At 37.3% G+C, this 25891-nt stretch overlaps 1 non-coding gene across 1 annotated transcript; it reads left to right on the forward strand.

Annotated features, from left to right (window-relative positions):
• The first annotated feature begins 18397 nt into the window (after positions 1–18397).
• LOC126949386 (U5 spliceosomal RNA) lies at positions 18398–18512 on the forward strand. Its single transcript, XR_007723693.1, has one exon. It is a non-coding gene; the product is annotated as a U5 spliceosomal RNA (small nuclear RNA).
• The last annotated feature ends 7379 nt before the right edge of the window (positions 18513–25891 follow it).

Raw genomic sequence — 25891 nt, forward strand, 5'->3', positions numbered from 1 at the left:
GCACATAATGAAAGCATCATAGAAAATGGAACACATGTTAGAGATTACGTTGTCCAATGCTCTCATTTTATATGTGGGAAAATCAAAATCCAGAGAGGGAAAATAATTTGCTATTGACATTTGATTATCTTGTTGAAAAACTGGAACTATGACCTAGGACTGTGGATTCCTAATCCTGAGTAGAAATCCAGTAGTGATCGTTTTCTTTAACCCCATGCAACCTTCCCACTTTCCCAGTAACCTCCCTGAAGTCTCTCCATATTGAATAACAACTTTTCAATCATAAATTTAATAGTGCATATGCCTACACTTGGCTAGTGGTAAAGTTAACAAAATTTTTTCCCCTAGATAATTATCCAATTGTCCTTATTTACACCACAAAGCTGGTACACACACAGAAACATTTTGATATTTAATTTTACACCACTTGGCATTTTTATTTAGTTGTTCCAGTTGAACAACTTTTGTCTTTTCAATTACCTTATAAACTCCTCAGAAGGGTGAAACCATGTCTTATTATTGTTTTATTTATTTTTTTTTAATTTTCTTGTCCTAGCAATATCTCTGGTTTTCAGTCACAATGTAAGGCTGTTCCTAAAGATTTGTAGACAGGTGGCTGTTTATCTCAATCCTTGTTTGGGCATAATTCTGAAGGAAAGTTAAATTGTTTCAAATTGCCCTCAAGATACTCAGCTCTAGAGATGCTAATACAATTTCTACATTTATAAGGCTCATTGACCATTTAGATGCACACTTTGAAGAATGAAATTTGATACGACGTTTTTATGTTAATTCATGATCTCCTTTTCCATCATTCTCTTTTCTTGCATTTTCTGTCATTTTAACCTAGCCCAAGAGAAGCGACTTTCACTATTTGTCGTTTGTCTGTTGTTTAATCAAATGTTGGGTGGAATCAAGGTTGGCTGCTCTGAACTGCATCCAAGCAGGGATTCTTAGAGGGTGGAAATGTCAGCCTACCTATTGGGAGCTGTTTGAGAACCAGCTGGAGCTGCCTCAAACACTCTTAATTACCATTTTGTATTTTAAATGTCTCAGTCAACGTGGTCTCTTAAAAAAGAAAAAAGAAAGAAAGTAAAATAAATAAGTCCAGGTAAACAAAAAAGAAAGGAAACTCAGTATAATCCAGACTACACCTGGTGGATGAAGCATAGGCAAAACCTTTTTTAGCATGTCCTTTAAAAGATTGCAGTTAACTGCTCAAATGCACAAATCACCTTCTTCAATAATTTCTTCTTTTGAGGACAGACTACTACAAGTAATAGCTCAGCCCTCATTCTAACTCGAATTTCCAAGAGACGTTTAATTGGGTAGGGCACCAACTATTTGGAAATCACCCTACAAATAAAAATGCATAATTCCAGGGTGTTGCCAATGACTTTATCAAGGTAATAAGCTTATTTTAGCAGAATGACCAAAGTTACATCAGACTGCACACAATTTTCCCAGTCTCCGCTAGCTTCCAACTTCTTTCTTTCATGTTCCTTGTCTTTGACTCCATCCTTTCCGATCACTTTTTTTTGGGTCCAGTTCTGCTACACTTACAGTCAATGGTGTTACAAACATAGTTGCCACTGGAATAGAAATGACTAGGGAACATTGTCCATGTGTATCATAACAGTGCTCCTATTCCTCCTACAATTCAAAAGCACTCAAGAGGTGCCACGGATACTTTTGATGTTTCTTTGACTTTCACTTTATGGTAGCCATCTTAAAAAATCTGTATATATGTGTGTGTGTGTGTGTGTGTGTGTATGTGTGTGTGTGTGTGTGTATCTGTATATATATGTGTGTGTATATATATGTATATATATAATCCTAATAACAAAGTATCATAGGAATTCACTATTACAGACTGTAAAAGTTATATGCAAACTTGTATTTTTACTATAATTTTCTATTCTTTATTATATGGTTATATGATTAAAATTTAAGGCCAAAGCTTATTTAGATTGCATTTCTAACATAAAATCCCTATAGTGACAACATCATGGAAAATCCACTGCTTTAGGAAGCTGCATTAGGATCAGCGGGAGGTTTGGAGATGTTAACTGTAATGTTATTAAATGTGTATTGTGCTTTATTCAGTGAGAGAGATTTATTATTCTCATCATACTCCTTAGAAAAAGCTGTGGAAAATGAGTTTAAAATGGAATTTATATCAGACATGGCTTTAAAGAAATGTAATTTTCAGAGGAGATGAGGTGAGAGATTGTTGTGTGTAGCTATGTGTGTTTCACAAATACACCAAATATACATTACTAAGAATATTTCACTTCACAATATGTACTTTGGGAGATCATAGGGTCTTTCACTGCACATTTATGGAACTCTTTTTCTTTAGAATAAGTCCTTAAATTTATGGTGATAGAAGAACGTCAGTTTTATGAATGTTTTCTAAACTTTGATTCAGATGCAAAATAAACTGCTTAATTTGTCAGTTAATTCTAAATGATTTTTAACAGTTCTCAAAAATACAATACTCTCTTCAAAGTCAGATTAACCACTTTTGATGATATTCTTCTGCATAAGGGGCACTGGGCTTTGAAGGTAGGACCTTAATAGGCCCTTCAAAGAATTGTTCCAGCTATGTCAGTATCTCAGAAATGGGCTTACAGCTTGCAAGCGTGACTACCTTGGAAAGGGTAGTACTCATTAGAAAATATAAATTCTGTTTTGTTTAAAAAAAAAAAAAAAAAACTCAGCCATTTGACCCTATATTCTAACTATTTATGAAGTTGAAAGAAAAAAATATTATTCACTTTTTAATGTATTTTTTTTTCAAACTCATGGAACCTTATTGTCAGTGTGGACTGGGTGGTGTGAGAGGGTTTTTTTCAATGTAGTCATTTTTTAATATTTTTAATCATGAACTGTGTGTCTGGCATCATGGTAAATATTTGATATATCACAATGATACAACAGACATGGAACCATTCTAACGGAGCTTATAGAGAGCAAATGCAGTAATTACAACAATGACTCTACCAGATGTGAACTGTGATAAAATTTTGAAGCAAAAATACAGTGTGCTAGAAAAGTAGAACATAGGAGGCCCTAACCCAGTTGTAGAGTCAGGGAAGATTATAGAGAAAAGACCTAAGCTCAGGTGCAGCCATGGTATTAACTACTTTCAGTGCATTATCTTATTTTATTTTCACATCAGGTTTGAAAATTACATCTTATTTATCCCCACTTTATGGATGACAAAACTGAGACTTTAGAAGATTAAGCAATTTGTCGAAATCCACACTGCTTACATGAGGCATTATTAATATTTCAATCTCTGTCTATCAGATTCTTAAACTTGTGCTCCTTCTTCCTCACCTGTTCCCAGCAATGCCATGAAGAGTCTGACAAATTATGCTGCACTGATTTGCTAAACCTGCAAGGATCCTAAGTATGTTAAGTGTGATTCATTTGACATTGTCTGATAAAGACTATCTGTGCCAAGGGAATTTTGAAAATAATCCAGTACAAATCTACATTATCTTAGATGAGCACAAATTGATCAATTGATTCCTATCTTTTTTTTTTCCCCCCTTTTTACAGAAATCAGTTTCCATGGAAAATATAGATCCCTAAAATGTAATAAGCAGCAATCTGGACAAGGTAGATTGTGTCACTAAAACAGATTTTGAACGGATTATTTGGCCAACTTTACTTCCTCTCTTACACTCAGATACTGCTGTCATTATTTGGCCTAGAAAAATCTGTCATTTTTACTGGATAAATGTTCCAACAATCCAGGGAATTTCAGTAAAACAATACACACTTTGCATGTTCACTTCAATTTTACAACTATTTATTGGGTACTTTCTACATGCAAAGCATTTTCCTAGACTGTGTCTTTTTTCTCCAGCAAGGAACCTATTTAGTATCTAGTATAACAGTAGTAAAACAATGTAATAATTAAGTAACTTAATGTGGAGGGGGGTGATTTAACTCTCATGGAGACAAAGTGCCAGAAGAATTGAATGGAGGAAAGAAGCACATCTGGCTTCTGAAAGAAATAACATTTGAAGTAAGACAGAAAATATGGGTGGGGAAAAGAGAGAGACACTATAAAAGAATAATAGTATGTACTAACAACTGGCTGTGGGGAAGTTTTTGACACACTTGTATGAAGATTGATTGCCCCTGAATGAAATATATATGCATGCAAGAAAAAGTAGTTAAGGCTTATAAGTTAAGATGGGGGAGGGGGCCAGTAATTTTGTGGAGTAAAGATTTGAAGATAACTGAGAGCCTTCAGAATTTTGAAGAAGAGGTTAATATGCTTAGAGACACACTTTAAGAAGAAAAGGCCGGGCGCGGTGGCTCACGCCTGTAATCCCAGCACTTTGGGAGGCCGAGGCGGGCGGATCACAAGGTCAGGAGATCGAGACCACGGTGAAACCCCGTCTCTACTAAAAATGCAAAAAATTAGCCGGCGCGGTTGTGGGCGCCTGTAGTCCCAGCTACTCGGGAGGCTGAGGCAGGAGAATGGCGTGAACCCGGGAGGCGGAGCTTGCAGTGAGCCGAGATCGCGCCACTGCACTCCAGCCTGGGCGACAGAGCGAGACTCCGTCTCAAAAAAAAAAAAAAAAAAAGAAGAAAAAATGAGAGAATTTGTTTAGAATTATTTGGAATCGCGGAAGAAGAGGAGAAAAACTTGGAGATTCTTTTTAAAAATAGTGACAATGTGAATGAAAGGATCATGATGATGAGGTATATTAATATGGACAAAATGGTGGTGTTTTCATAAGGTGCTAGTGATCTGTAGCATCATTATGTGGTACTGCAAAAATTTTGCATTAACTTTTATTTATTAAGTAGAAAGAAAAGTGACTGAATATGGTTTGTGCCAGTTGTTGGTGAGAAACTAGAATTCTCATACACTGATTGTGGTGGTGTGAATTGGCAAAACCATTCTGAAACATTGTCTAATATTACCTAATAAAGCTGGATATATCACACTTTATTATCCCAACAATGCAAATCCTACAAATGTTCTAAATAACTGTGTGCATAAAATGAAAATACATGTATAAAAGTATGCATAGCATTTATAATAGCCCCAATGCTGCGTTGCTTCCATGCAACACAATTGTTCATAAATACAAGAATGGATAAATATGCTGCAGTATATTCCACAATGGAATGCAATATAACAATGAAAATGAATGAACTGTCACTACATACAACCGTGTAGATGAATCTACTAAAGACAGTATTGTGCAAAAGAAGTTGAACACAAAAGAGCACATTGAGTATTATTCATTCATATAAAGTTCAAAACAGGTCAAACTATTGTACCAGAAATCAGAATAGAGGGTGAATGAGCAATGATTGGGAGGGGCAAGAGCGGGTTCTCAAAGTGCTGGCCAAGTACTTTTTCTTGGTTTAAGTGGTGGTTACATGTGTGTGCTCTGTTCATGAAAATTCACCAAGGTGTCTACTCATGATTTGTATACTTTCCCATATGTATGCTGTATTTCAGTAACAAGTTTGCTAAATTTGAAAAGTAACTGAAAACTGTGAAATATCATGGAAAAGTAAAGACATTGCAAATGTGAAATGGAAGTGAAGCCATCAAGAGGTTTAGTCATTTCAAAATGCTGTATTTCATTCCAAACGGTGCGGTGCAGTCAAACACCCGGCACTTCAGCCTTCTGAGAACCAGAAATCACTCTGGAGGACGACTAGGACAAATAATGTAGAATTCTATTCTACTCTCGCACACATGAGTTTACTGTGGGGTAGTTTGTAATACAACATGTACATCATACACTGAAGTAGCTTTCTTGGCTATTTTAGCAAATATTTGTGTGTCATTCTCTATTGTGGAATGGGAGAATCTTGAAAAAAAAGAAAAGCAGACGAACTGGTGGTGATCATTCTAAATTCTTGCTTTGTTAAAGTATGTGCCATTATGTTCTGGCATCGTCATTTTCATCACACATGAACATAATGGTTATTACAGTGTGCACACTCATTAAAACAACCTATATATGCCTTACTTAATGGTTGACGACTCAAAGCTCTAAGTCCTAACCTCCAGTCTGGCCTTGTTATACATGTCGACCAAAAATGCATTCACGAGATAATGAACAATCACAACTTTACTACATAAGTAAAGGTAAAAAGAATGACACCTAAAATTTTAATAAAACTTAACAGATATAGGAGCAGTTTGAATCACAATTGAAATACAAAATCTTTGATAACTAAATTAAAATATGTAAGCCATTGTTTCTCTTTTGTCCTTGCTCTGATTTGTCATTTGCAGGCTACTTGGAATCAATGCTAAGCAACTGTAACCTTTGAGCTTGGTTTTTGGTGGATAGGAGCTGAGAAATTAGTTTTAATAGATTACCCTTTAAGGACACCAGTATCAGAATTTGCAGCAGAAACCAAAGATTTCAGGTCACAGAAAGGATTTAAGCGCCTGTCTTCACAACGGATAACTTCTTCAAAGGCAGGTCCCTGAGCATTGAGGGAACGAACGTGCAGTGAGTTTTCACTCCAGGGAGAAATGACACACCTTCATTGTGGATAGAAGATACCTTTCTTCTGGGTTAGCTGCTAACTCATTTTCCCTATGTTGAATCCACTTTCACTGTTTAAATGCAAAAACCATTCATATAACAGGCCTGACATCCAGGCTATGATTAAAGTGCAATAGCACTATTTTTTTTTTTTTTTTTTTTTTTTTTCTGGAGTGGGAAGGCAATTTATGCTGAATCTGAAGGGTCCCTCCCTACATATAACTAGCTAGCTTATGGCATTTTCAATTCAAGACAGTGTCCATTCAGTGCCCATATCCGCGCTTACAGAGGGGAGTAATGTCATAGGCAAACCCCAAATTCAGAATATATAGATAGTCTCAGAATTTTGATGTATTTGATCTTTTGCTAAGTCATAACACACACATCCACACACCCACATACAATGGGGTAAAATCTGACCTATAAGAGCTGAAACAAAGAGGGTCTTTTTCCCAGTCAAATTCTTGACATTTAAAAAATTCCTGTTATATTTCCATTTGATGCAGAAAACCTGCCTATGTTGTGCCAGCATTCTGCATTTTCACCTTTCCAATACTAGGGGAATGAATTGATTGTTTTGTTTTAAAAGACTTCCTGCAGGGTTGCAGACAAGCTGGGTAAATAAAAATAAGCAAGAGAGAGTAAATTGTTTCTGTACATGATATTATATCCTACTTAATTATGTTAATAGAGACTAAAATAATTATGAGCTGACTGTTCTTATTGACGCCACTCTATTGGTATAAAATTTACTTTTCTCTTTCAGGGCTGCATGAATCTCTGTATTATAGGGTTCTATACTTTTCTCTGGGTTTTTCTTTTTTACTGTTTTATTTGTTTGGCAGTAGGCACCAGAGGATAAGTGAAGTAGGAGGTAAAGCCAAACCAGTGAAGTAAATATTTATTCAAACGTTAGCACGTTTTCTTTTAATGTCAGATATCTGTACTATTGCTGTTCCTACTATGAGTGAGATTCAAAAGATAGGAATAATTTTTCCCTGGCCCTTTTGCTGAAGTTACAGAAAAGGGGAAACAGAGAGAAGCTGGTGTTAAGCAGTTAAACTGAATGATTCCATTTTTTTTTTCAGCCTGCAAATGTGTTTTTCTTCTACATCTTACAAATCATGCTGCAATTCATTTGACCTCTTTCTAAACTCCAGCCATTCAGTTAAATGTGGCATTCTATGCACTTAAAGCTTTAAACTTTAGCAAGAGGGAGCAATGTGGGGAAAAGAAAAAGCGTATTTCTTGAGTTGAAGTTGAGCTGTGCCCCAGACACTAAGTCAGATGTTCATTTACTTATCAGAATAATTTTATAGGAAAATAATACTTCTTGCTAAAGTCAGAAATGTTAATAATTTCCCAATTTTACACTGTTAATAGATAGCAAAGTTTGAATTGTAAACTGGCTGTGTGATCCAAATCCTATGATTTTTATAATACATGTTTCTGAAAAGTACATGTCCCTGAAAGTCACTTTATTATCCAATTTTCATTTTGTGCTGTTTCTTATACTGTCAGGAAAATAAATTTACCTTAGAATATAATTAATATTTCATTTTAAAACCTTGGAAAACATAGTTTTTCTCAGCAGGACACTAATAGAAGCATGCAGCTTCGTTTCTAATGTAAACTACACCCACATAAGTGGTTTTGTCACTAAGATGATCCTAAGTTTTTGGCTTACTTACATTTTGTGCTACAAAATATACTGGTATTCTGCATAACAGAATACCATAGACCGATAGCTTTTTTAAAAAATAAATTTATTTCTCACAATTCGGGCGGCTGGGGAGCCCAAGATTATAATGTTGGCATCTGGTAAGGGCCTTCTTGTTGCATCACCCCATGGCAGAAAGGGAGAGGGTGAGAAAGAGACAAAAAGAGCCAAACTCGTTATTTTATAGGGAACTCAATAACAGCATTAATCTATTCATGAGGGCACAGCTTTCATGCCCTAATCACCTCTCTTTAGGCACCACCTCACAACATTGTTGCAATGGGGATAAAGTTACTAACACACACTTTTTTGTTATCATATTCAAACCATAGTAGTTTCTAATGCAGTGTATAGAAAACAAAAAGTTGCAATGGTGATCATAAAGAGATCGGTGAAAATGTCTGTCCTGGGACAAAAGATCAATTTTATGCCTTTGTGAGTTCTTCTTGACCAGAGTCCCAGAGATTCAACTGCAATCTAATTTTACTTTCAATGCTTCCCTTCTCTCTGAGCTTAAATAGTCCCATCTGAAACTTGACTGTCTAAAGTTCATGTAGAACTAACTCTAGCACAGAGAGTTCAAATGTTTAGTAGAGCTAAGAACCTGAAGGGCAGATTATTATTTTTTTTATTTTTAATCTAAACCACTTGTGAGCTCTCAAATTAGGATGGCAAGATTTCAGATATAGTATTTTCTGCTTCTAGTCAAGTCAGTTAATACTGTAATTTACTGTGTTAATGGTACCATTTGTCCCTTTTGCTCTCACCCCATATGTAAAGGCAGCAGTTTAAAAGGGGTTGCATAAACTCTGCTTCAACGAAGGGTAGAAAGGTTGTGATTATAAATAATGCACTTTATAGGATAAATAATGCACTTCACAGAATAAATAATGCACTTTGCAAAATATAAATCAGCATCCGTGGATATTGACTCTGAAGACACTTTGGCAACCTTGATGGCATTACCATTAGTATGAGACTCGAAAGAGCATGACTGAAGTACTTAATGCTATATTTCATATCACATTGTACATAATTGCAGAAGTGAATTTTCACATTAATAAAGTAATAGATCAGAATATAATCTGGTCACTGATTATTAGGGATACCTGCACAAATAGAATTGCTAGGAAACTGCATTTATTTTTAATCAAAACAATTTCAACAAGGAAAGTTTTCAACCTTGAGTCGCCAAAATCTAAGATAACCCCAATCATCATCTGTCCTTTGTAGTTTTCTTCTCTTTTAAAATCTGCCCTTGTTTGCCAGTCTGATCACGGAAATCACAAATTGCAATTTCAAGAAGACACAAAGAGACAATATAAACTTTGATCTCAAGCGTTTCTTGTAGGATTCCAAAAAGCAGTTTTGAGTTTTACAATTTCACTTTGACAACAATGATTAGAAGTCCAGTGGCTGCCACGGTAATTGCTCCATAATCATATCTGCAATACCTGACCTGGTTTCTGCATACAATCTATATTCTAATAGCAGTCAACAGGTCACAAGTTAATAAAAATACCATTAACGTCCCCCTGTGACTAAGGAAGAGATATTCATCTTCCTAGGCTGTGGTGGGCCAATATAATTTCCTTGGCTGTTAGTGTAATTAACTGTGCTGGCCTGAGGAGTTCCCTGGAGTATAGGGCTGGCACAGAATGACCTTGAAGCCTGCTCTTGGTGATAGTGTGCCAGAGGGCACAGTTTTTCAAAGGTTTGGACTGCCCTGAGTCAGGTTCCCAGGATGATACCTGCTCATGTAATCATGCCGGACACCAAAAGCATTTATACACAGTTTGTATTTTCCCAGGTTCAGGTGCATATAAATAGAGCAACTGGTGATACTTGTGAAGTTGACCACTTTTCTTGGATCTCTTCAGCCTCACTTTTTGCTACCCTTTCAAATCTAAGACTTCAACCTTATTTTTCTATAAATACAATGTGCCTTCCAACTTTTCAAAGTTCTGCCATACCTAATCAAAACACAAAAACATTGATGTCAACATTTAAACTTAGACCAGTACACCATCACATAAAAATTTAAATCCTCTTAAGTATTTGCATTTGTAAACCTGGCTTTTAAAAATGGATGAGCATGTTTTTATTTCTCATAAAAAGTGTAAAATGGGGATTTAGGATCTGAGAAAAATCGAGGAGTGCTGCAAGTAATTCCTGAGATAATATAATACTTCCTTTTAATCCTTGAAGTAAATTTGCTTTATTTATGTCTGGGGTTGTACTAGGGGACTGAGGAAATGAATCTAGAAAGCCAGTGAGGAATCTAAACATTTTCCTTTCTGTCCTCAATCACAGCTTTACTGTTTTCGTATGACGATCTCACTGGTCACTGTCAGTTTCCTAATGAAAAATTTTAAAAATACCAAAATGAAGGAAGATTATTACAAATGCAGCTGTAGGTTTTGTTTGGTTTTACTTATCTTAATATTTTGTCACATTAGCTTCAGATATTTTACTTTGAAGAAATAAAAAGATTGCAAGGACATTTCTTTTCCTCCACCCTGAGACATAATTGTCATTGTAAACTTTTACTACTGGTAAAGTGCTTTTACTGGTAAACAATCTGTACTTGAGCTCCTTGTTTTTTAAAATTTTACAAAAGTGGCTGGGCATGGTGGCTCAAGGCTGTAATGCCAACACTTTGGGAGGCCGAGGCGGGTGGATCACGAGGTCAGGAGATAGAGACCATCCTGACTAACACAGTGAAACCCCATCTCTACTAAAAATACAAAAAGTTACTTTTGTGTGTGGTGGCACGCGCCTGTAATACCAGCTCCTCAGGAGGCTGAGTCAGGAGAATCACTTGAACATGGGAGGCAGAGGTTGCAGTGAGCCAAGATCATGCCACTGCACTTCAGCCTGGGTGACAGAGCAGACTCCATCTCAAAATAAAACCAAAAAATCATTTTTAACTGTTACCTGAATTGTGTCCCCTCACCCCCAGAATTGTATATGCTGTAGTAGGAACCTCTCATATCTCAGAATGTGAGTATTTCCAGATAGAGTCTTTAAAAAAGTGATTAAATTGAAACGAGGCTGTTAGGTTAGGCCCTAATCTAACCTGACTGGTGTCCTTATAAGCCAAGGAAAGTAGAGTGCAGTGGCTCCCGCCTGTAATGTCATCACTTTGGAAGGTTGAGGCAGGAGAATTGCTTGAGAACACAAGTTCAAGACTAGCATGGGCAACACAGAGAGACCCTGTCTCTACAAAAAAATTGAAAAATTAGCCAGGGGTAGTGGCATGCACCTGTAGTCCCAGCTACTCAGGAGGCTGAGGCAAGAGGATTGCTTGAGCCCAGGTGTTCTAAGTTACAGTGAGCTGTGATCCTGCCACTGCACTCCAGCGTAGGTGACAGAGTGAGACTTTGCCTCTAAAAAATCAAAGGAAAGGAAAGGAAATTTGGACACAGAAGAGACACCAAGGATGTAAACATACAGTGGAAAGACCATGTGCGGATACATCAAGGCGGCAGGGCTGTCTTCTGCCAGCCAAGGAGAAAGTCCTAAACAAAAACCAAACTGCAACACATTGTATCACTCAGTTTTCATGCTGCTGATAAAGACATACCCAACACTGGGCAATTTACTAAAGAAAGAGGTTTATGGACTTACAGTTCCACATGGCTGGGAGGCCTCACAATCATAGCAGAAGGCAAGGAGAAGCAAGTCACATATTACCTGGATGACAGCAGGCGAAAAAAAAAAAAAAAGCTTGTGAAAGGAAACTCCCATTTATAAAACCATAAGATCTTGTGAGAACCATTCATTATCATGAGAACAGCAGAGGAAAGACCCCCATGATTCAGTCATCTCCCACCAGCTCCCTCCCACAACATGTGGGAATTATGGGAGGTACGAGATGAGATTTGTATGAGGACACAGAGCCGAACCGTATCATTCTGCCCCTGGACCCTCCCAAATCTCATATCTTCACATTTCAAAACTAATCATGCTTTTCCAACAGTCCCCCAAAGTCTCAACTCATTTCAGCATTAACTCAAAAGTCCACAGTCCAAAGTCTCATCAGAGACAAAGAAAGTCCCTTCCACCTGTGAGCTTGAAAATCAAAAGCAAGTTAGTGACTTCCTAGATACAATGGGGGTACAGGCATTGAGTGAATACAGTCATTCCAAATGGGAGAAATTGGCCAAAACAAAGGGGCCATGGGCCCCATGCAAGTCCAAAATCCAGAGGGGCAGTCAAATCTTAAAGTTTCAAAATGATCTCCTCTGACTTCATGTCTCACATCCAGGTCACACTGATGCAAGAAGTAGGTTTCAATAGTCTTGGGCAGCTCTGCCCCTGTGGCTTGACAGGGTACAACCTCCCTCCCGGCTGCCTTCACAGACTGGCTTTGAGTGTTTATGACTTTTTCAGGCACAAGGTGCAAGCTGTCAATGGATCTACCATTCTGGGGTCTGGAGAAGGGTGACCCTTTTCTCACAACTCCACTAGGAGGCGCCCCAGTAAGGACTGTGTTGGGGCGGGGGCTCCAACCCCACATTTCCCTTCTGCACTGCCCTAGCAGGGGTTCTCCTTGAGGACTTGCCCCTGCAGTAAACTTCTTCCTGGGCATCCAGGTGTTTCCATACAGCCTCTGAAATCCGGGCAGAGGGTCTCAAACCTCAGTTCTTAACTTCTGTGCACTTGCAGGCTCAACACCATGTGGAAGCTGCCAAGGCTTGAGGCTTGCACCCTCTGAAGCCACAGTCCAAGTTCTACATTGGCCCCTTTTAGCCACTGCTGGAGTGGCTGGGACACAGGGCACCAAGTCCCTAGGCTGCACACAGCATGCGGACACGGGGCCTGGGCAACAAAACCACTTTTTCCTGCTAGGCCCCCGGTTCTGTGGAGAGGCTGCTGCAAAGGTCCCTGACATGCCCTGGAAACACTCTCTCCAGTGTCTTGGTGATTAACATTCAGCTCCTCATTACTTATGTAAATTCCTGAAGCCGGCTTAAATTTCTCCTCAGAAAATGGATTTCCTTTTCTATTGCATTGTCAGGCTGCAAATTTTCCAAACTTTTATGCTGTTTCCCTTATGAAAGTGAATGACTTTAACAGCACCCAAGTCACCTCTTGTATGCTTTGCTGCTTAGAAATTTCTTCCAACAGTTACCCTAAATCATCTCTCTTGAGTTAAAAGGTTCACAAATCTCTAGGGCAGGGGAAAAATGCTGCCAGTCTCTTTGCTGAAACATAACAAGAGTTACCTTTGCTCCAGTTCCCAACAAGTTCCTCATCTCCATCTGAGACCACCTCAGCCTGGATTTCATTGTCCATATCATTATCAGCAGTTTTGTGAAAGTCACTCAACAAGTCTCTAGGGAGTTCAAAAGTTTCCCACATTTTCTCTTTTCTTCTGAGCCCTCCAAACTGTTCTAATTTCTGCCTGTTACCCAGTTTCAAAGTTGCTTCCACATTTTTGGACATCTTTTCAGCAGTGCCCCACTCTACTGGTACCAATTTACTGTAGTAGTCTGTTTTCACACTGCTGATAAAGACTTACCCAACACTGGGCAATTTACAAATGGAACAGGTTTGTTAGGCTTACAGTTCCACATGGCTGGGGAGGCCTCACAATCATGGCAGAAGGCAAGAAGGAGCAAGTCATATGTTATGTGGATGGCAGCAGCCAAGAAAAAAAAAAAAGTATTGTGCAGGGAAAGTGCTGTTTTTAAAGCCATCAGATCTCAGGAGACTCATTCACTATCATGAGAAAAGCAGGGGAAAGACCCACCCCCATGATTCAATCATCTTTCACCAGGTCCCTCCAAAAACACGTGGAAATCATGGGAGCGACAAGATGAGATTTGGGGGAAAACAGAGTCAAACCCAATCACACATTGACCTTGTACTTCTAGCACACGGAACTATGAGAAAATAAATTTCTGTTGTTTAAACCGTTCAATCCATTGTACTTTGTTATGGCAGTCCTCGCAAACTAATAAAACCACCTTCAAATCATTCAGCAACTTGTTTTTATTTTTTTCTATGTTGATACATTTTGCTGTGCTTCACTTAACCATTGCACAGGATTCCACTGTATGCATATGCCACAACTGATTTATCCACTCCCTCTCTGATGAACATTTAGGTCTGTCAAAATTTTCTGCTAAAATAAGCAATGTCAAATGGAACATGATCTACATGTTTCTGTGTGCACACTGAGAGTGTTACTCTACCTATGCAGCTATATCCGGAAGCACGTTTCTCCAATCTATAAGATGTAGCTACATGATAGTTTAACATCTTGTCAGATTGTCAAACTGTTATCACATGTGGTTAAAACAAGACCTCTCTTCAATATGTTGTATTTTCTTCTTTACATTCTCATCAACACTTGGTATTGTTAGAGTTATAAATTATTTTCTAGTCTGTGTGTAAATATCTCAATATTTTACTTTGTGTTTCTTCAAGTAAAATTACGTTTGGTCATCTTTTTATGTTTAGTAAACATTTTAGGCCTGGTGCAGTGGCTCACACCTGTAATCCCAGCATTTTGGGAGGCTGAGGTGAGACAATTGCTTGAGCTCATGAGTTCAAGCCTAGCCTGGATAACATAGTGAGACCTCGTCTCTACCACCACCACCACCACAAACAACAACAACAACAAAACTTGAGCGTCCTCTTTCCAAAAGCCCCTAATTATAACATTTACTCATTTTTAACTGGATTTATTTACCTCTTTCTTAGTGATTTTTATGATTTATTTATGTAGTCTAGTAATTGATCTTCTGTAGTTATGCACAATTGGAAAAAAGTTCTAAAAGTCTACAGCTTATTTTTAACTTTATGGTGTTTCTAATTTGGGGGTAGTTCAATGCATTGAAAATTGTTTACAGCTTGGATTTCTTACGTCTTGTTTTGGAAGTTTTTTCTTATATAGGCATACCTCATTTTATTGCACGTCACTTTATTTTGCTATGCAGATATTGCACTTCTATTACAAATTTGTTTGTGACAACCCTGCATTGAGCAACTTTATTGGCACCATTTTTCCAATAGCATGTGCTTGCTTCATGTCTGTGTGTCACATTTTGGCAATTCTTACAATATTTCAAAATTTTTTGTTTTCCTTATATGTGTTAAGGTGATCTGTGATCATTGATCTTTGATCTTTGTGATTTTTGATGTTACTATCAAAATTGTTTTGGGATGCCATGAACCCCAGCCATATAAGATGGTGAACTTAATTGACAAATGTTGTGTGTGTTTTGACTGCTCTACCAACTGGCCTTTCCCCATTCCGCTCCTTCTCAGACCTCTCCATTTCCTGAGACACAACAATATTGAAATTCGGTCAATTAATAACCCCACAATGGCCTCTGAGCGTTCAAGTGAAAAGAAAACTCACATGTCTCAAATGTTCTTAAATCAAAATCTAGAAAGGACTAAGCTTTGTAAAGAAGGTATGTTGAAAGCCAAGGCAGATGAAAAGCTAGACCTCTTATGCCAAATAGCCAAGTTGTAAATACAAAGGAAAAGTTCTTGAAGGAAATTAAAAGTTCTACTCCAGTGAGCACACACATTATAAGAAAGCAGAACAAGCCTTCTGACAGATATGAGAATATTAGAGGTCCTCATAGAAACTCAGACCAGCCACAGCCCTTCCTTAAATCAAAGTCTAATCCAGAGCAATTCCCTAACTCTCTTCAATTCTGTGAAGGCTGAAAGAGGCAAGGAAGTTATAGAAGGAAAGTTTGAAGGTAGTAAAGGTTGGTTTATGAGGTTTAAGAAAACTACAAGGGAAGGAACAAGTTCTGATGTAGAAGCTGCTGCAAGTTATCTAGAAGATCCAGCTAAGATAACTGATGAAGGTGGCTACACTAAACAACAAGATTTTCAGTGAAGATGACATGGCCTTATATTGGAAGAAAATGCCATCTAAGACTTCTATAGCTATAGAGGAGAAGTCAATGCCTGGTTTCAAAGCTTCAAAGGACAGGCTGACTCTCTTGTTAGGGGCTAATGCAGCTGGTGACATTCAGTGGAACCCAATATTCATTTACCATTCTGAAAATCCTAGGACCCTTAAGAATTATGCCAAGTCTACTCTGCCTATGCTTTGTAAATAGAACAACAAAGCCTGGATGACAGCACATCTATTTGTAGCGTGGTTTACTGAATACCTTAAGCCCACTATTTAGATCTACTGCTCAGACAAAAATATTTCTTTTTAAATATTATTGCTCATCAAGAATTCACCTTGTCATCCAAGAGCTCTGAGAGAGATGCACAAGGAGATTAATGTTGTTTTTATCCCTGCTAATGCAACATCTATTCTGCAGTCTGAGAATCAAGGAGTAATTTCAACTTGCAAGCCCTATTATTTATGTAATAAAGTTGGTAAGGCTATAACTGTCATAGATAATGATTCCTCTGATGGATCTGAAAAGGATTCACTATTCTAGATATCATAAAGAAAATTCATGACTCATTGAAGGAGGTCAAAATATGAACATAAACAAGTTTGAAAGAAGTTGATTTTAATTTTCATGGATGGCTTTGAGGGGCTCAAGACTTCAGTGGAGGAAGTCTCTGGAGATGTGGTGGAAAGAGCAAGAAAACTGGCATTGGAAGTTGAATCTGATGATGTGACTGAACTAATGATAATCACCTTATGATAAAACTTTAGCAAATGAGGAGTTGCTTCATGTGGATCAGCAGAGAAAGTGGTTTCTTGAGATGGAATTTACTCCTGGGTGAAGATGCTGTGAACATTGTTGAAATGACAACAAAGGACTTAGGATATCGAATAAACTTAGTTGATAAAGCCGTGGCAGGCTTTGAGAGAACTTACTTCAATGTTGAAAGAAGTTCTACTGTGGATAAAATGCTCCCAAACAGCATGAAAGCTTCAGAGAAATATTTTGTGAAAGGAAGAGTCAATTGATATGGCAACCTTCATTTTTATTTATTTTAAGAAATTGCCACAGCCACCTCAACCTTCAGCAACCACTTCCCTGATCAGTCAGCAGCCATCAAACATTGAGGTAAGACCCTCCACCAGCAAAGATTATGACTCACTGAAGGCTCAGATGATTATTAGCATTTTTAGCAAAACAAAGCATTTTTTAATTAAGATATATACATACATTTTCATTTCACACATTATATTGCGCACTTAATAAACTACAATATAGTGTAAACACAATTTCTATATACACTGCAAAATCAAAAAATTCATGTGATTTATTTTAAATGATATACTCTTTATTGTTGTAATCTGAATCCAAATCCGCATATCTGTGAGATATACCTGTATACAACACAGTACAGTGTACTCCTGAGTAACTTAGGGGTTAGATGAACTCACAAATCAAAATCTGTATATAACAGGTCGGGCGGGGTGGCTCACACCTGTAATCCCAGAACTTTGGGAGGCCAAGGCGGATGGATCACGAGGTCCGGAAATGGAGACCATCTTGGCTTACACAGTGAAACCCTGTCTCTACTAAAAACAGACAGGGCGGCCCCCTGTAGTCCCAGCTACTCGGGAGGCTGAGGCAGGAGAATGGCGTGAACCCAGGAGGCGGAGCTTGCAGCGAGCCGAGATCGCGCCACTACACTCCAGCCTGGGCGACAGAGCGAGACTCTGTCTCAAAAAAAAAAAAAAAAAAAAAAAAAAAAAAAAAAAAAAAAAATCTGTATATAACGTTTGACTCCCCCACAATTTAACTACTAATAGGCTACTGCTGACCAGAAGATTTACAGATAACATGAACAGTCAGTTCACACATATTTTATTTTTTTCTGATATGTACTCTTTTCTTATATGTATTATTATATGTATTTTTGTTATCAGAATATTTTAGCATGTTCTTACATAAAGTAAACTAGAGAAAAGGAAATATTATTAAGAAAACCATAAGAAAGATAATATATTTCTATATATATATATAATTTTTTTTTTTATTCACTAACTGGAAGTTGATCATCATGAGGATCTTCATCCTCATTGTTTTCACATTGAGTAGGCTGAGGAGGAGGAAGAAGAACAGGGATTGGTCTTATTATCTCAGGGGCCATGGTTACCCTGCAGGTTTTTTCAAATTGTTTTAAATTTCCAAAAAAAAATTTGGTATATTTATTTTAAAAAATCCATGCATAACTTTGGTTTCTCTTCAGATCATATAAATCTTTTGCCTTTTACTAAAGATTTCTGTGGGGAGGAACAGTTATGAGTCTTTATCCAATTTTTGAGGCCTCGTGTTTCATGAGGATAAATTATGAGTGTTAAAAATTAGACCAGCCTGTCCAATATGATGAAACCCCATCTCTACTAAAAATACAAAAAAGTAGCTGGGCGTGGTGCTGGGTGCGTCAGGAGGCTGAGGGAGGAGAATCACTTGAGCCCAGGAGTTGGAGGTTGCAGTGAGCCAAGATCGCACCACTGCACTCCAGCCTGGGCAACAGAGCGAGACTCTGTCTCAAAAATATAATAATAATAATTTTTAAAACTCCATGTATACGTGAACCTACAGAGTTCTAATTTCTGTTGTTTGATGGTTAACTGTAGTGTTAACTATAGCCACTATATTAAACATTAGATCCTCAGAAACTGAAAGTATGGACTCTTTGACTAACATCTCCTAATCTCCCCCATGCACCAACCATTAGTAACTATCATTTTACTTTGTTTCTGTGAGTTGAACTGTTTTTTTAATATATTATTATTCCACATATAAGTGATGTCATAGTTTGTCTTTCTCTTTTCGGGTTATTTTACTTAGCATAATTCTTTCCAGGTTCATCCACATTGTTGCAAATGGCAGCATGGATGAACCTGTTTGAATAATATTTTACTGTGTCATTATACTATATTTAAAAGTTCATTCATTGATGGACACTTAGATCATTCCTATATCTTGTCTATTGTGAACAGTGCTACAATGAACATGGGCATGTGCAGATATCTCTTCAAAATAGTAACTTAATTCCTTTAGATCTATACCCAGAAGTGAAACTCTTGGATCATCTGGTAGCTGTATGTTTAAGTTTTTTGAGGAACTTCATATTGTTTTCCATAATGGCTATACCAATTTACATTATCACCAATAGTGTACAAGGGTTTCCTTTTTCCATATCTTCAACAACACTAGTTATTTCTTGTCATGAGACTGATTTTTATAATGCCCCTCAAAGTAGTATAATAGCATAATGCCTAAGTAAAATTAAAAAAAAAAATCTATTAGGGGCTAGGCAACGAGATGCAGATTCACAACTCTGTAATAATCTTGCTTAACCCAAGGAGAAATTTAGAAATATTTTTCAAACTGTGATTGACACCCATGGGTGAGTCATAAAGTCAGTTTGGTGAGTCACAACCATTATTTTTGAAATGAAAGAAATAGAATGGATTAGAATAGAATATGAATTCTTATGGCATTAATCATATTTTATTGAAATGTGTATGTGCATGCAAGTGTACATGTGAGCACATGTACTCACACATGATCATGGTGTACGTTTTTTCTTCTTGTGATTTACAAAATATTTTGTATACTTTTTATTTTTGCACACCAGAGTAGCTACATATACAAAAACTTGTGAAAGACACAGAATTTAGAGTGGGAGGGAAGAATGGACAGTGTGTTTCTCTAGGCACTAATATATGGAAAGGAGAGGAGGATTTGAGTTTATAGTATATCAATAATATCTGACATTTATCAATACATTTTATCTGAATCAGCCCTGTGTCCTGCATTTTACATGAAAGATTTAATTTAATTTTTATAACAGTACCATGAGATAGGGCTATTAATTATAAATATTTTACAAGGAGAAAACTAACAATTAGAGAAACCCAATAACTTGCCAAAGATGTCAAAGTTTGCATTGGGAAGAGACAAAACTCAGGCCTAGGAAAGCTTACTTCTGAACCTGTGCCTTGAACCATTATGCTATAGGATTTTTAGATCAAACATCCTGTATGGTGAGTTATGGACCAGTTTATAAGCTTTAACTGTTGCTTAGACTAGGGATTCAATGCCCTTGCTGTATTTGCCCTGCAGTTTCTCAGAACATGCCTTTCCAGGTACAGTGCACAACATTCACTTCTTGTTTAAACTACTAGAAGTTTCTTTTATTAAGCCTCTTGCGCTCTCTGATCTAGCCCAATGTAACAACAGGGCATCTTCCTCTAGAGTCTTTGAATTGTTGTCACTCTCTAGTAATAGCTTTACATTTCTTCATTGTTTATTTTAATCAAACCAAAATGCCTTAGGAAGTTATTTAATTTCCCTGAATGCAGTTTGCTATTCTGTAAATAAAAATAATACTATTTCAGTGTTGAAATGGTCAAAAGAGATAATATGTGCACAAAAATTTACACTTGCTTGAGAAATGACATGGATTCAATAAATGAGAATGATTTTTGTTAATATGATAGAATATAATGTGTATTTGATAATTATTTAACAAATATTTTGAGTTATTAGTTTAATTTATTAACAAATATTTTGAGTTATTAGTTTGATTTATTAATTTAATTAAGCTTCCAGGCAGGCCCTCTACTAATTTCTCCTTCTTACCTCTTTTAGTTTTCATCTCCCATCTATTAGCTGTCCTCCAACTCTGAATTTATCATCCTTGACTGTGACCTTCCACATTTTTTTTTTTAATTTATTTATTATTATTATACTTTAAGTTGTAGGGTACATGTGCATAACGTGCAGGTTTGTTACATATGTATACTTGTGCCATGTTGGTGTGCTGCACCCATCAACTCGTCATTTACATCAGGTATAACTCCCAATGCAATCCCTTCCCCCTCCCCCCTCCCCATGATAGGCCCCGGTGTGTGATGTTCCCCTTCCTGAGTCCAAGTGATCTCATTGTTCAGTTCCCACCTATGAGTGAGAACATGCGGTGTTTGGTTTTCTGTTCTTGTGATAGTTTGCTAAGAATGATGGTTTCCAGCTGCATCCATGTCCCTACAAAGGACACAAACTCATCCTTTTTGATGGCTGCATAGTATTCCATGGTGTATATGTGCCACATTTTCTTAATCCAATCTGTCACTGATGGACATTTGGGTTGATTCCAAGTCTTTGCTATTGTGAATAGTGCTGCAATAAACATACGTGTGCATGTGTCTTTATAGCAGCATGATTTATAATCCTTTGGGTATATACCCAGTAATGGGATGGCTGGGTCATATGGTACATCTAGTTCTAGATCCTTGAGGAATCGCCATACTATTTTCCATAATGGTTGAACTAGTTTACAATCCCACCAACAGTGTAACAGTGTTCCTATTTCTCCACATCCTCTCCAGCACCTGTTGTTTCCTGACTTTTTAATGATCGCCATTCTAACTGGTGTGAGATGGTATCTCATTGTGGTTTTGATTTGCATTTCTCTGATGGCCAGTGATGATGAGCATTTTTTCATGTGTCTGTTGGCTGTCTGAATGTCTTCTTTTGAGAAATGTCTGTTCATATCCTTTGCCCACTTTTTGATGGGGTTGTTTGTTTTTTTTCTTGTAAATTTGTTTGAGTTCTTTGTAGGTTCTGGATATTAGCCCTTTGTCCGATGAGTAGATAGCAAAAATGTTCTCCCATTCTGTAGGTTGCCTGTTCACTCTGATGGTAGTTTCTTTTGCTATGCAGAAGCTCTTTAGTTTAATGAGATCCCATTTGTCAATTTTGGCTTTTGCTGCCGTTGCTTTTGGTGTTTTAGACATGAAGTCTTTGCCCATGCCTATGTCCTGAATGGTACTACCTAGGTTTTCCTCTAGGATTTTTATGGTATTATGACCTTCCACATGTTTAATTCCTCTAGTCTCACATGGTGTCTTTATTGTGAGCTATGGTTCTTTTCATTCAAAACTCTCCCTAGAACACATAGCCTTCACAAAAACTTTCAGTTAATGATAGTTTCTTCAGTAATTGTCACAATTACACTGCATAGGTTGGTATATGCTTGGGCTTACCTCTAATTATAGCCACATATCCTGAAAGATAAGGAAACACACTCTATGTGATATGTGGTGTCCCTTGAGTTTGTCCGGCTCTCCTATAGACGTGAAGCTCCCAGAAAAGGGTCATGTTTATTAGTTAGTTACACGTTTTATGGAGGGATCTATATAGTTCTGAACAACAGAGCTGCCCCTCATAATTGTCAAGCCCTTTGGTGTTTTGTAATGTTCCCTCGTGAGAAGGATACATGTGGTATCACAAAACTCCATTTCTCTTGCTGATCCCCAATGAAGATGCTGATTTCGTTTTCAGATGACATGTTCTTATATTCTTCCTTGAACCCCTTTACCATTTATATCATCCAAAAAATCATGCTAATGTTGCCTCCTCCAGCAAGGGAATGACATATACAATGACATGGTGTTTTTATTGATTGTATTGATACATAGTCTAATTTTTTTATTGGGCATCTTGTGATTATTTTAAGAAGCTATGCCAAAAGGTTGTGTGGGCAGCCTGAGTCTCAAGAGGCTTTAATGATAATATCTTGGCTCAGGAAGAATATGATGTTTATTGACTATTTCTCTAAGCAATAGAAGTCTTTATTGAACAGTGAATACTTTCACTGTTGCATTGCATATTTATAGGATTAAAAAGGTTATATGCAAAATAAATCAGACAATATCAGCTTGGCTCAGTCCCATTCCATAAACCTCAGCTCATGTAAAGCTACAAGATTGATTTCTCAATATTCAATTTCTCAGTGGAGCAAATAGTCAAGACATGCATTAGACTCTGCTCTTAAAAAAAGGCATTAGCATTTGCTCTTTCACGCATAATGATATTGGCTAGATCTTCAATTTGCTTCGGATTTTCCCCATCTTTTCCATGTCCCGCATTACCTCCAAAGTCAATAATAGTTTAGTGCATAGAAGAGTCACAGCAGTATGAAATAGAATGTGAATATATTTGATTAAAAAAAAAAAAAACAGTCCAAGTGTTTTGTAAACTATGAGGCTTAATTCTACCACTTTTTCTCAGGCAACACTTGCATTGAGATCAGGGGAAAGTTGGCTCAACAAAAACCCCATCCAACCAACATGCAGAAATAACTTTACCTATAATCCCTGTGCTAACACTGAAATCTAGCCACTTCTAACTTGCACAAAGGCACATAACAACACTGCTCAACAGATGAATGGAAGAAACTGAGTACTACTTTCAGGGCTTTCTCTGTATGCATTGTACCTGGGGTTATAGAGTGCCCAGGGATGTATATTCCTTCCCAGCATGATTTGAAATTGGAAATAAATATGCTGGAATGCAATTTGCTTGAGGCAAAATGTTATGTTAGAACACATTATTCTAGCAATATCATTTATATGTAGTTTATATGTAATATCTCTATTTTAGGTGCAGATTATTTGAATACAAGTTCAAAAGCAATACTTGTTTTGTATTAAAGACTAAGAAACTGTGCAGTGCTCAATTCATCAGTAGTGAAATTATCAGTGGATACTGCACAGTTTCATAGTCTTTAACACAAAAGATTATATGTATTATACCTCACATTAAATAGGTACTGTTGCCTTACAGTGAGAGAACACCTCAGGCAGGAAGAAACTAGTGATCACAGCTGTCTGTCTCTCCTCCAGGGGTTTCACCTCTTGTCTGTTTCAGCCCCAGCCTCATCAGCTGCTAGGGAAAAAGAACGGGAGGGAATGTTATCCAGCTGAGATGGCAGCTGCCACCACCCTGCCTGTGCCCTCCAGCTTTCTAATCACAAGGTGGAACATTTTCAAGGGGAAGTTTATTAGAAAAGTAAAAAAGAAAACAAAACAAAGCCCCAAGTGAAAGGACAAACATAAAGAAACAGACACATTTTCAGATAATAGCTCTTTTAAGTTTTAAAGTTCAACCCAGACTGGCTGGCAGTGGCCTGGGCACAAGAAGCCAAGCTTCTATCTGTACTGAAGCTTTTGTCTGACCAAACTACACCGACTTAAGCTTTAAGTTCTTTTGTCTTGGTCTCAGTGTTAGAACTGGAATGATTGCCGGGATCCATGGGGGTTTTGAATATTCTCAATTAATTCAGAAAATTAATGCTATTCTTCCACTTGTTTCACTTTGTACATTCACTTCTAGCGGCTCCTGTGGGTCTTGGTTTGGAAAGGGAAGGGAACAGCACTTTCTGGCCCATAGTGCTTTCTGTAGCCTTCAGAAAATGGAATTCACTGTGATATAAGCCTTTATTTTGTGAGGTAATCACAAACTGTCTAAAATTCCTGCTTTGCTTTTGACCCATTTTGGATTTTCTGTCTGGTTCTTCGGGAGCAAGTTCTTAATTCCATAGGTAAACTGGGTTTGATTCACAGCTTGTTTACTTTTCTCACCTGGACTTGTTAGCAGTCACCTGGTCTTGTTATTAAGAATCACATTCCCAGGCACTTTAAATAGTTAACATGTGCTTCTTATTTCAAACCCTGCACAGAGGGTTGGACCATCCATCAGGTCTTTACTCTTTCCTGAGAAATGCTTCTAGATGTGATCACTTTGGGAGATTTTTTCATCCAACCCACTTAAACCTCCCTCCTGGATTTGACTCATTGTAGTTTAGAACGTTAAAAAACAAACAAAGAATTTCACTTTCAATGTTACTTTATCTTTAATTATTAAACTGTAGTCTGGTGAACCATGAGATGTAGAAAATGGAAAACTAAGTGCAAGGTGCAAGTGTGAGATGCAGCTTTCATAAGGTAATTAATACAGATATAGACAAATATTCATACTGAAGATGGAATCTCACCCTGTGTGCATGTGCCCTTGATGTGTAAGATTGAACTCACTATTTTACTTCCAGAAAGACTTCCGTATTTTTGTCCTACACAGAAAGTTGAATAAAAACTAGACTTGAGTACCTGGGAATGAATTTGAGGCAATTCAATTCTTAATGTTTGTCAGATCACTCACAAATCTCATAGATTCTTCATCCTAGAGGATCTCTTCCCAATTCTGTTAACTTTAGTCTCCTTGCTACATCAGTCCCGACTCTTTCTGATGCCTCCTAGACGTCTTCCCAGGCTACACTCTATCCTGTATTTTGTTCTTTGTATTTACATTCTCCAGTTTAATCTTTAAGAATGTTGCTGTTATATTGTTCCTTTAATTATTTCCACACTCCAAAGGATTATTTCCAGATTATTTCAACTGACATTGACTATCTCTCCTTTGCCCTCATTATATTTCTTAATATTCATATTAATGTTGAATTATGGTATTTGTTACTCCTCACAACATGAAACAAAACACTATGCAGTCTCATTTCTGCAGTTTCTTTTATCAGATCCCTGTTGCATTTTAATCCACAATCAACATTCCTTGTCCACTCTGTGAGCTTTACTGCCTTTGCTCCCATTATTCCTCTACCATAAACATCATCTCCGTTCTCAACATGTACAAATCCTATCGCAGCTAAAAGTAAACTCTTCATCTTCAGACAATAAGGACCCTATCTTACGCCTCTTTGTATTCTGGATTCTTAGCAGAGTATATGCATGTAGTGGGCCACCAAAACAAGAATAAAATAATGCATGAATAAACTAATATGAACACTCTGTTGACTCCTTGAAACTGCTGAAAATACCATGTTCATCTATCAGCATTTTCTGAAGTTATTTTAT

This window comes from Macaca thibetana, chromosome 2 (assembly GCF_024542745.1).
Source record: "Macaca thibetana thibetana isolate TM-01 chromosome 2, ASM2454274v1, whole genome shotgun sequence".
In the NCBI taxonomy this organism is placed as follows: domain Eukaryota; kingdom Metazoa; phylum Chordata; class Mammalia; order Primates; family Cercopithecidae; genus Macaca; species Macaca thibetana.